The sequence below is a fragment of the Mobula birostris genome, chromosome 19, assembly GCF_030028105.1.
Source record: "Mobula birostris isolate sMobBir1 chromosome 19, sMobBir1.hap1, whole genome shotgun sequence".
Lineage (NCBI taxonomy): Eukaryota > Metazoa > Chordata > Chondrichthyes > Myliobatiformes > Myliobatidae > Mobula > Mobula birostris.
In genome coordinates, this window is record NC_092388.1 from 16,549,674 (window position 1) to 16,563,124 (window position 13,451).

Here is a 13,451-nt window from a genome sequence, read left to right on the forward strand (position 1 = left end):
TTGAGGGGCTTCTCCACCCTAATCTGCCTTTTCACGTCTGGTAGCAGAGGGAGCCTAGACTGTGGTCCTTTCCCACAGAGCCCTAGCATTGGCTGTACTGAGCTCTGTGCATCCCATAGCATGCATTCCTGCAGCTCGGAATATGCCCCTCGGCAACATTTCCTTATGGGTGTTTCGCTGTGCTGGAAGACCAGCAGTTTTCAGGCAGACCAAAGGGTGTCTCTCACCAAACTGATGAACTTCCAGGGACACTCGATGTCTGTCTCAGTGTGTATCCCTGGGAACAAACCATAAATTAGAGACTACTGTTACCCAGCTCATGAGGATCATCCCATACAAGGACCTTTCCATCTTTCTCCACATCTTTTTTTTTTGCAACTTCACAGTCTGCGGAGAAGTGGGTATCTGTCTTTTCCCCACCACAACTGTACTGAAAGGAGTGGCACTGAGGATGTGGGGATGGTACGTCAACTGAAAAGGAACAATCTGACTGGCAGGGACACTCTCACCGCCAGCCAAGAGACATCTTGGTTCTTGTTAGTGAGTTCTGGTGATGAGCTAGTTGCCATTTTATGTACATAAACTTTATTTATATTTTTAAAAATTACAAGAATAAACAGTGCAATTACTTTTTATTCTTGCATTCTTACCACACAAATGGACCCATAGGGTGAGTAGAGGAATTCCTCACTCGGCCCATTCTCTCCCTGTCCAATTGCAGAAGAACCCTATACTGTAGCCTTCCTCCACCGACAGTTTGCTCCTTACCAAATGGCAGAGCAGACTAGAGGGTCCTCCTGCTCTGATCTTTATGTTCTCACCAAATCTAAGATATGCAGGCTGTTTATTACAAAACTTAAGCTCTGCCACTAGCACTACAAGATTGTATTAATGGACGGTGCAATCTGGCTGGAAGAAGGTTCGAATTTGGATCTTTCACACCACTTGCAGACGGCCACCATCTCTTAAAGGGCAAGTGCCCACTGGCTGAGGCATTTCCAAGATTGAGAAAAAGATGTTTGGCAGAAGGTCCCAGTAAGGAATCTTCATTCTGTAAAATTGTATTTTTCCCTGGGGTTCAGAAGAAGAGCAGGAAGGCAAAAAAAAACTATTTTCCCTAATCAGGGCCTCAACATGCCACCTCTAGTGCTGATTTGAAGGAATTACCGAAGAAGTTCATGTAAGATCAAGTAAATAAAATATTGTATTAATGTCAGCAAATCATGTGTGTGTGTATTGGACAGCATCTATAAGAAGGAAACAAGAGAGAAATTCCCAGATTTCATTTGGGATTTGCCAACGATTCTGCTGCTGTTATGCTCTTCTGGTAACTTGTATCCCTGGACACCGAATGGTAGAGCTGGAGCTTGCTGAAATTCTGGAAAATTTACACTAAGGATCCTGGTCCTGGATTTTGTGCCAGGTTGGAAGAAGAAGAGTCAACTGAACAGATACTTTATAGCCGTGAGAGAGAAGTTATCATAAGTTACTTTTATTTTAACTATTTTTTGTTTTAACGTTTTATATCATGTGCGTGTTTTAAATAATCTTGTGGTTTTTATTTTTTATTAACTACTTTACTTTTATTAGTTGTTAAAAATGTTTGAGTGTCAGAATCATTCAAGAGCATTGAAAAATCTTGATTTGTTTTGACATAGCAAAGGCTGTTGTTAGGGCTTTAGTATCTGCCAAAAGCTTTCAGAGAAGTTACATAGACAGGACTTATACTGGCCCACTGACACAACTTAATAATCTCATTTGAGGTTGATTCCTTTCAATGGCCTTCACTCCGCACCTTGAGCACTCTGCTGGCCAGTGACATTTGACTTCCAGCTCCAAAGAAGACACAGCAGTGGAAGTGCAGAATATAGGCACCAAGTGTAAGCAGTAAGCCCAAATCAGAAAAATCCAGGCGCATGTTTCGTAAAAATAATCTCATCTCACATTTTCAATTCTCCATTTTCTCCTGCTGAAGAGACCTGAGACACTCTGCCCCTTCCAGGATGGATCTTCTCTATTTTGAGCAGTTGCAGGCCAAGAATCTCTGTGAATCAGTGACTTTTTTTTTTATTTCAAGGAGGATTTGAATGCTTTTCTTCACAGTGAAAACCTTTTGCTGTGATGAAGCCTGGGTTAGTTATGTCTCGTCTGGGATGTCACATTGTCTGACTGTCTGACACCGAACTCTTTAAACAATCTTTTTATGATTGCAATAATTAAGATTCCAAAGAAATTAAATATGCCTATAATTCATTTCTGGTTAGTAATGCTATATGCATTCAACAGGGACGCCATGCATTTTGTTCCACTTCCAAAACTTTGTTCCATTCCTTTCAACTGTGACTATATAAGTACATGCATTGTTATTGATTGAAGGGTGAGTTTCTCTAAGCACTAGTTTTACAATAGCAAATTTATCACTCATGTCTAATGTCATGAGATACAATATGCTTTAACTACAAAATGAGAACATACTTCTCCCTTTTTCACTGCCTTTTAATTCTCTAGATTTAATTAAAATCTTCCCACAAGAGCAATTACGTATTGTGCAAGTACGGACACCTTTGTTCACCCCCCCCCCCCCACCTTGTTCTGTTTAAAAGTTTTGCATTAAATTATTAAATAACATTATTTAAAAACATTTAAGTAACAAAAAAGGGAAGACGTTGGCTTTTAAAATAATTTCTGTTCATTACTTTCTTCGTTTTTTTGCTTGGGCAACTTGGAGGTGGGCATTTTGACTCTATGGAAAGCAAAGACACTAGATTTCTGACCCAGTTGTTCATGGATAGAACATATATGTGTATTTTGCATGAGCTGATTTATTTTGCATAACCATTGGAAATGAATTAATAGAATACAAACTAACCATTTATTGTTGGCAATAGATTTTAAAGCAAAAATATGTAGGCAATTTGCCAACATTTATAAGTAAAAAATTGTGCTTAAGAACTGGGACATGATATAATTAGAAAAGATGAATTAATATATGATCTCATTGCTTGACAAACTGCACGTTATCCTGAATTTGTCTCTATTGATGTTTTTTTTTCCAATTTATGATTTCAAAGGTCCGCAGTATATTATAATATATACCTATACACAGAGTGATATATCAGTCCATAGTTCAAACTTAGCATTATTAATCAATTGTCAGTTTTACTTCCTTTAGAATCCCATAGTTTTCTGACATTCACTGTGATCGCTGATCATAAAAAGTATTATCTACTTTATATAAAAACATGGTGCCTAAAGACAGTAGGTTGTGCCTCCTTGAGTTATAATTGTCAAACCAAATATTTTATAGTGGCTAAATGCTTTGAGAAATCCCTTTTTAGTTGACTACAGTATTCAAATTATTGGTTGCATAGGATTATTGAAAGTCTTTTTGTTTTATTTTTAGCATGTGATCATTCATAAGGAATTTATTATATTTCCCCTTTTCCTGTGAGATTAGATTCTAAAAAGAGATAAAAAAAAAATAGTTAACATTTTATTTTGACATATTTTGAGTGAACAATAATGCCTTGCCACCACACCCTGTAAAACTATCCATTTGTTCTGTACTGCAGAAGACATTCAGTCCTCCGGAAAGGTTTCGGCTGGAGCCGTGCTCCAAGTCCCCGCACAAGGGCATATCTCTTGTTTCAGTGTGCTAATGGAAAATGTTATTTTAGCGGCATTGATTGACCGCTGAGATTCTTAAAATGGGCAAGTTCCAATATCTGTTAGAAAATGGATCATAACCTCCTTGAGTATTGTGCTGACGAAATGCTTAACTGGATGACCTCAATTCTGCCAACCTGCCTTTCTACACTGAACCTGCAGGAGGAGCAGCAATACCATACATAGTGTGGGGTGCATCGTTCCCAATGCTTCCACTATTCCACTTGACTGCAGATGAGCAACGATTTATTTGTTGTTCATGTTTGGAGAGTCTTGATTAAGTAAGTACAAAAAGATTTTACACAGTAGAGTAATTCCTAATATATTGTAATTTATGCCTAGCCTCAAGTTCAAAGAGTAATGTCAAAGTGCAAAGATATTTCGTCCGCCATATTTCACCATTAGCACCAGATGACTTACTTCCCTACAAAGCCACCAACATGCAGTTTTTCAAGAAAAAAATAGAAAAAAATAATTAAGATGGCCACCATCTTGCATCCTGATTAATTCTAGTAATCCTGATGTGGTGAATTTAATTGAAATGAGAAATATCAATCTCAAAATGTCAATTAAAAATTATAAAAGTGCATTTGACTTCCTCCAACATATAACTTAATGGCTGTAACTTTCAGAGGAACATCTGATATTTGCAAGAGTTTCCAAAGAAATAAAACTTTAGTAACATAGCAATATAAGGTTCCAACAATAAAAGGGCATTATTATGTTATTTTTATTTTAGCTTGTCCGCTACCTACTCTTTTCTGAGTGGAGATTAAATCAAATTTCGCATCCAATTGTTACTCCACTCAGACCCTGGCCATCAAATTTCCAAGTTATTCGAATTAGTGATTAGAAAGCTGAGAATTCAAAATGTAAAAAAATCTCAACCTTCCCTCCCATGCAAGGAATCACAAACAAGAGAAAATCTGCAAATGCTGGAAATCCAAGCAACACACACAAAATGCTGGATGAACTCAGGACTACCAAAGGGTCTCAACCTGAAACGTCGACTGTACTTTTTTCCATAGGTGCTGCCTGGCCTGCTGATTTCCTCCAGCATTTTGTGTGTGTTGCCCCAAGTAAGTATTTGTATTGGGGGTGTGGGTGATGCAATTAATCACCTCTGGGAAAGTATAATGGGGGATTTCAACTCACACCCAGTGTAACACCTTCTCAACCACGTTTGTTTTTCTACCAATATCGATCTAATGCTTTCACCATGTATTAATTGCAGATTATTGACACATGCAGATTCTCTTTCAATCTCAGTGGCTGGAGAATATCAAGGATTTTGGACCTCCATCTGCTTTATACTAGATGTATTTCCCTGGATCAGGTACCATTCGTTGTTCCTGTTGGCTTCCTTCTGCATCCAAGCTCCCTGTTTTGATCAGGAAGGTAGAAAATGGTTGTACACATTTGTACTGATGATGTGGTTATCTCTAGAAATTCTATTATTTATTGACAGATCTAATTGAATATGTGAAGGTTTTTAGATTCAGATTAGTTTATTTATCACAGTGAAATTCATCATCTGTGTTAACAATCAATACAACCTGAGGATGTGCGGGGGGCAACTAATCAAGTGTCGCACATGACGTGTCCAGAACAGCAGCAAAAACAAACCAACAATGACAATACAAGCCTCTTTCTGCACACACACACACACACACACACACACACACTCTACCACTAACACTTTCACCAGCTCCAGGCTGCCTCTGGGCCTCCAACATTCAGTTCCAGGCCTGGTCTTGTAAACATCAGGCCTCAAACCTCTGGACAAGTTTTAGCCATTGTAATGCCTTTAATTCAGAAATACACACTATAATAAATCAGCTGCCACAATACGATTCCACTACATACTTACATAAAACATGAAACATCAAACATTACAGCACAGTACAGGCACTTCAGCCCACAATGTTGTGCCAAACTTATAACCTATTCTAAGATCATTACAATGCTTTTCTCTTACACGGACCTCAATTTCTCTATCATCCAGGTGCCTGTCGAAGATGTCCCTAATGTATCTGCCTCTAATACCACCCCTGGCAGCGTGTCATAGTCACAGTCATAGTCATAGTCAAACTTTATTAATCCTGAGGGAAATTGGTTTTCGTTACAGTTGCACCAACCAAGAGTAGAGTATAAATAAAGCAATATAAAACCATAAATAATTAAATAGTAATATGTAAATGCCAGGAAATAAGTCCAGGACCAGCCTATTGGCTCAGGGTGTCTGACCCTCCAAGGGAGGAGTTTGATGGCCACAGGCAGGAATGACTTCCTATGACGCTCAGTGTTGCATCTCAGTGGAATGAGTCTCTGGCTGAATATACTCCTGTGCCCACCCAGTACATTATGTAGTGGATGGGAGACATTGTCCAAGATGGCATGCAACTTGGACAGCATCCTCTTTTCAGCCACCACCGTCAGAGAGTCCAGTTCCATCCCCACAACATCACTGGCCTTACGAATGAGTTTGTTGACTCTGTTGGTGTCTGCTACCCTCAGCCTGCTGCCCCAGCACACAACAGCAAACATGATAGCACTGGCCACCACAGACTCGTGTCCCACACACCCATTACTCTCTGAGTGAAAACCTACCTCTGACATCCCTGCTATACTTTCCTCCATCATCTTGTTGTATCATTATGAGATTTTAAGGCATTGATTTTGGAAATTTACTTTCCTCGCCCTCCCTTGACCTTAATCATGTAACTTGCTTCAATGCCATTGGCTGTCTTGCTGAACAGCCTTCAAATCAGTTAAGTCATCCTTGGACTTGTGGCATTTCTGTCACAAAATATGCAATCAACACAAAGTTCACCTCTGTTTGTCTGTAGCTTTGATATACCCTTATATTCATGAGGACATACTGCACGTGGGAGTGACAGTAAACAATAACTTGTGCAGCCTGGGAGGGGGAGGAGTTAAAGATGGCGCCAGATATTTTTGTGGACCTGGGCGAGTTCTTCCAGTTCATCGGTGAAACCATTTAAATCTCCTGTTCTCATGTCTCTAGGTCTCTATGGTTCATTTTCAAGATGGCTGGGGTCCTTTCGGAGTCCATGATCTACAGCTGCACTATAAAACCAAGAGATATAGGAGCAGAAGTAGGTCATTTGGCCCATTGAGTCTGCTCCACCATTCAATCATGGAATGATCCAATTCTTCCAGCCATCCCCACTCCCCACCCCATACCCTTTGATGCCCTGGCTACTCAAGAACCTACCTATCTCTGCCTTAAATGCACCCAATGACTTGTCTTCCACGGCTGCTCGTGACAACAGAATCCACAGATTTATCACCCTCTGCCTAAAGTAATTTCTTCGCATCTCTGTTCTAAATGGACATCCTTCAATCCTGAAGTCGTGCCTTCTGGTCCTAGACTCCCCTACCATGAGAAATAACTTTGCCGTATCTAATCTGTTCAGGCCTTTTAACATTTGAAATGTTTCTATGAGATCCCCCCTCACTCTGCTGAACTCCAGGGAATACAGCCAGATGTTCCTCATACAGTAACCCTTTCATTAATGGAAGCATTCTCGTGAATCTTCTCTGAACCCTCTCCAATGTCAGTATATCCTTTCTAAAATAAGGAGTCCAAAGCTGCACACTATACTCCAAGTGTAGTCTCACGAGTGCCTTATAGAGCCTCAACATCACATCCCTACTCTTATATTCTATACCTCTCGAAATGAATACCAACATTACATTCACCTTCTTCACCACCGACTCACCTTGGAGGTTAACATTAAGGGTATCCTGCACAAGGACTCCCAGGTCCCTTTGCATCTCTGCATATTGAATTCTCTCCCCATCTAAATAATAGTCTACCTATTTAATTCTTCCATCAAAGTGCATGATCATACACTTTACAACATTGTATTTCATTTGCCACTTCTTTGCCCATTCCCCTAAACTATCTAAGTCTCTCTGCACTCAAACTACGTTCTTCATGAGCGGTGGGTTCTTGCTCTTCAGAACTCACTGAGCGGCCTGACGTTTCGGCATCTCCACAAGCAGCTAGGAAGACATGCACCTTCGGGGTACAGCCCTGTGGACAACCCAATTCCTTGCCGATGTCACTGACATCGTGGGAGATTGAAATAATGATACAGCAGGTGTGGCTATTGGAGGCCTTTGCACTCAAGCAAACTCTGCCTTGATGGTGAGAGCGAGTTTGCTGATTCTCAAGTCACGGGAACTCAAAGAAGCGACGCTGCAGGTTGTAGCATCGAAAGAGCGAGCTGTTGCCTTCCCTCATCTTTCTCCCTCGTTAGTGAGAGAGAAGGACTGTTGAGATGTCGAAGTGTTGGGGTAGAGAGTAGTTTTTGATGGACTCTAAATTATGGTCTGCAGGGGCTTCTTATTGCTTGCATGGTGAGTGATGGGAGGGCTGATGCTTTAGCTAGAGTAGGTGGGAGGAGGGGGAGTGGAAGGCCTGATGCTGCTTTTGTATTGGAGGAGGCTTTGGCATTCTACCATTTTTCTGTCAATCATTCTTTGTTTTTTTTTTTCCCTCTCTGTTTTGTGGATGTCTGGGAAGAGTAAGAATTTCAGGTTGTGTACAGTAGACATTCTCTGACACTAAATTGAACCATTGAACTATTAAACTATTGAATATTTCTCCATTTCCTCTTTATGTCTCATTTAAATGCTCTACTTGCAAAACTGCAGGAAAATTTGTTCATATCCTCAGCATTCTTCAAGGAATCCTCCATTTCCCTTTGAAGTGGAAAACATACTCTAATACTCTGGTTTTGAATCAGCTCTATTTTTGTATAGAGAAGATTCAGGTAAAGAACAGAATTAAAACATTCACCTGACCTGTGAAAATAGATAAGCAACTTTTGATTATAAGTGGCAGTTTTCTTTTTCTGTAACTGAACTGAGAGAAAATTCTAATACCGTGATTTATTGCTGAGCTTTCAAACTACTTTTCTAAATTGGATAGTTCTAGTAGAACTCTTATATTTACTAACTGAATAGAAAACCGCTCACAGTAATTGAAGGGACACCCCCAACAAATCAGAAATTAGTTAGGATACTAAAAAAAATCCTCTTGAGGGATTGTGAAATGTCTGTACTGCACGTCGAACCAGACCACACCTCATCGACATGACACCTATAAAATGTGATTCCACTGAAGTTAGATTCTTATAGATTTTCACATGTACTGAGATCCAGTGAAGAGTTTTTCTTGCGTACAGATCAGATCATTACATAGTGCAGAGAGATATAACAAGGTAAAACAAGAACAATGCAGGATAAAGTGTAACAGCTACAGAGAAAGTGCAGTGCAGGTAAACAACGAGGTGCAAGATTATAACAATGCAGATTGGGCTCAAGTCTTCTGCAACTAGAGGCACTGGTCATTTTGTACGCAGTTCATTTGTACAGACATCACTTCAGGTTTGTAAGCTGATTTTTTGCATCATTTCCTGCACAGGTGAATTGGGATTTCAACTCAGAGCAAACACAATAAAAAGACATCCATCTCCATCCACTCTTTATTTGCCCTTGAAACAGCTATACTATCTTTTCACAAAGTTTTCTCTTTAAAAACACTGAAGAAAGCTTCCTGCTCTGGTGATTTTTGAGAAGGTGTTTAATTCTCTGCCTAACTTAGTACAGAACACACTGAGAGGGCAGTCAAGTGAAAAGATAACTTGTCTTCAAAGGCATCACTCGCAGACTGAAGACACATCTGAATGGCGTCCGTTACGATGTCAGCTTCTGATGCCAGCAATGTCGCTCACCAAGCCCTGGGAGTCAGGCCAGAATGCGGGGCATCAATCGCGTCTTCATGATGTTCAACTATGATTAGCATAACTGGAGCACGAGCCTGCACCAGAGCAGAAGAGGCAAGACTGGGAGCTGCGTATGCTAAGCGCAAAGTTGAAATGCAAATGGAAAAAGCTTGTTTAGACGTGGAGAATGCTTGTATAAGTTTGGAGAAAGCTCATGTAGATGCTATATTGAGTGCGCTCAAGGGGAAGGGTGAAGCTTAGGATTCCTTAGCAGTGACAAAGGTGCATGAAGCAGCAGCTGACTTACACAGTGGCGGTAGTCTCTAGGAAGGTAACTGAAGAACTGGCTATGTTGCAAGCCCTCTAATACAATGGAGTTGCTCAACATAGGATAAAAGCGAAGCTGCAGGCAAAGACAGCAACCAGCTTCCTGTCATGCTTCACACCAAATTTTTACCCAGTTCCCCTCCTAACCCTTTATCCTGTGCTTCAGATTCAAATCCAAAGAAAGATGAACTCTCATCTAAGGTAGAGTAGTATCTATATGAAAGTAAATTTTGCAGGATTAGCCAAAGACAGCCTTTGTAATGGTTGGAACATTTGTAAGCAACTTCTCAGTGTACAGCAACTGAATTATGCAAAGATTAGAAACCTTCTGTTCAAATACAGGTATGTACCGCGGAAGCAAGCAGGAACTTCTTCCCATCTAGAGTTACCTTAGTGAACTCTGTTCCTTTCTTGACTCTGAGGGGCTACAGTGAGTTGGAGGACACATTAAGAAAACACAACTCACTTCAGAGGTATTTCATGTAATGGTGGTTCTCGGCGAGCACCTTGTCACCCATCTGATCATCAGCCATTACCACGAGCGTGAATGTCCTCAAGGATTCTTTGAAGTGAGAAAGTTTAAAGACTGTGCAGTAAGATTGTTTTCAAGACCAGTCTCTGGGACTATCTTTCTTTTGCCAAAGACTTAATGGAATGATCATTTGACTTTTAGTTTCACAAGTTAAGATGTCAGGCAGGGAGTTTTCTGCCTTGAGAGGCACTGTCCATTTTGTACAAACATCACTCCCTGTTCATAAGCTGTTTTTTTACATCATTTCCTGCATGGGTTAATTCGGATTTTGACTTGAAGCAAACATGATAGAAAGGCATCCGTCTTCATCGACTCCTAATTTGCCCTTGAAGCAGCAACAGCAAAGAAAAATTTTGGCAGGGTGATTAGAGAGAGTAAATTTGGTTGGGTAAGGGAAGGGATCACGTTGTGTGTCTGAGCTAGGTTGATTTCCCTACTTTCCATGGGTAAGTCAGAGGAACCCCCCCCCCCCCCCCACTTATCCCCTTTGGACTGACAAAGGAAATCATTTGGCTTACCTGAAGGTCCTTATTAGTCCTCTCAGTAGCTGACAACCTGTGAATATACTCTCTGTCCTGGGCTAAAGCAAAGTTACATTCCTATTAATCTAGAGTACAAACTTCAGAATCTTCTCCAGTTCCTGCTGTTTCTAGTAACAAGCCACAGAGAGTTGTGAACATAGCTCAGTGCATCAAAAAATCGACCTCCTTTCTATGGACTGTCTATACTTCTCACTGACACAGTAAAGTAGCCAGTGTAATCAAAGACCCCAATGGACATTCTCTCTTCTCCCCTCACCCATTGGGCAGAATATATAAAAACTGAAAGCATGTATCACCACACACGAAGAGAGCTTCTATCCCACTATTATCAGACTCATAAATGGGCCTCTTGTATGATAAAATGGACTCTTGGCCTCTCAATCTGTCACATTATGATCCTGCACTGCATTTTGTCTCTAGCTTTTACACTTTATTATGCATTGTTATTATTTTATCTTGCTCTACCTCAATGCATAGTGTAATGGTTTGATTTGAATGCAAACAAGCTTTTCACTGTATCTTAGTACATGTGACAATAATACGTGAATATTAACACCAAGTAATGTGGCAGACTATGAGGTAAAGAAACCATCTTATCACACAAGAGGTCTGTTTATGAGTCTGATAACAGTGCGATAGAAGCTCTCCTTGTGTCTGGTGTAGTGGCATCGGCACTGAACTTCGGGGTGAATGGTCCTGACTTCAAATCCGGCTGGCTCCTTGCACGCTTTCTGTCTGTGCTGGGTTGAACATTGACCTAGCAACCCAGCCTCATAAAGAAACAGTCAAATGTTATGGAAACTGCAAAATTTCACTTGAGGCACCAGAAGGCATTACTTTCTCCATTACTTTATCTTCTTCTTCTTAAGCCTATCACCTCCACTGGGTGATATCAATAGCATCCTCTGTCCTGGGCCAATAGAAGATTGATTGGCCCTGGGGCTTCCAATTTCACCACATGATTTCATAATTCTATGAGCCAAAGGTCCTTCCTCTGCCTGGAATGAGTTCTTTTGCACCTCTGTTGGCATTTCTGTAGTTCTGTTTTTTTTAAAATATGGGATAGGGGTTGCTATCTCTATGCCTATTATTTTATCATGTTTTCTAGGAATAAAACCAGGATCACTGATTTATGATTTGTTCCTTAAACTTCAACAACCATTTTGGAAACAGATTGGTCAGTGTTTTTTCATGTATTCTATATGCTGTACATACTGTTAGATCCGGATGCTTTTGCGATTCTGAGGTTCTTCAGATGTTTAGAATGAGGCATAAACTTGTTGCTTATGATCATTTTATTAAGTGTTACAAGAGCAAATCAGGAAGAAGGTACAGGAGCCTTTGGACTCACACCACCAGGTTCAGGAACAGTTATTACCCCTCAACCATCAGGATCTTGAATCAAAGGGGATAACTTCACTCAACTTTACTCGCCCTTTTATTGAAATGTTCCCACAACCTATGGAATCATTTTCAGGGACTAGTCATCTCATGTTCTCGATATTTATTGTTTATTTATTTATTATTATTATTAGTTTCTTTTTGTACTTGCACTGCTTGTTGTCTTTTGCAAACTGGCTGAATGCCCACGTTAGGGCAGTCTTTCATTGATTCTTTTATGGTTATCATTCTATTATGATTTATTGAATATACCTGCAAGAAGATGACTCTCCATGATTGTATATAGTGACATATCATCATCATCAGTAGCAGTATCATCATTATGTCCTGTGTCGTATGACATAGGTGATTATAGTCTCAGGACCATGATTGTTCTTGGCAAATTTTCCGACAGAAGTGGTTTGCTATTTCCTTCTTCCGAGCGGTGTCTTTACAAGATGGCTGACCCCAGCCATTGTCAATACTCTTCAGAGATTGTCTGCCTGCTGTCAGTGGTTGCATGATCAGCATTTGTGGTAAGCACTAGCTGCTCATGCGACCATCCACCACCTGCTCCCGTGACTTCACATGACCCTGATCAGGGGGCTAAGCAGGTGCTACACCTTGCTCAAGGATGACTTGCAGGCTAGCAGAGAGAAGGAGCTCCTTACACATGCTTTGGTCGAGGCACATCTCCACCCCGCCACTCTATGGTGACATATATGTACATTGATAATAAATTTGTTTTGATAAATAAACTTAGAACAAAGAACAGAGGAGGAGAAGGATGGTGAGTGGGAATGGAGTAGGAAAGAACAGACAGAGAAAGAACAGGGGAAGACAGCCTAAGGAAAAAAGAGATAAAAGTTGGTGCAGTCTTCTTACACAAGACCATTGTTTAACTAAATTTCATTTATAACATTAACCAATCAAATAGACAGATTCAAGTAATATGATGTCTGCCACTGAAACCAAGAAGTTTCCTGCAAAATACAGAGGCAAATGCAACCACTGAAAAACTTGCTGAAGTATCACATGTATATAGATGACCACGTGAGGGTAGCTGACGGGTCTCAAACCCTCGATGAGATAGGGAGTTGTCTTTCCCAGCATGTGAAGACAGACTCCGGGGGACTGAGCGGACGAGACCAACGGAAGGTCCAACGGTCAAGAAGACGGTCTCTGCAAGCGTCGTGGAACGTGTAGAGCAGGACAAGACACAGAAGACGTCCTGGTCATCCACTG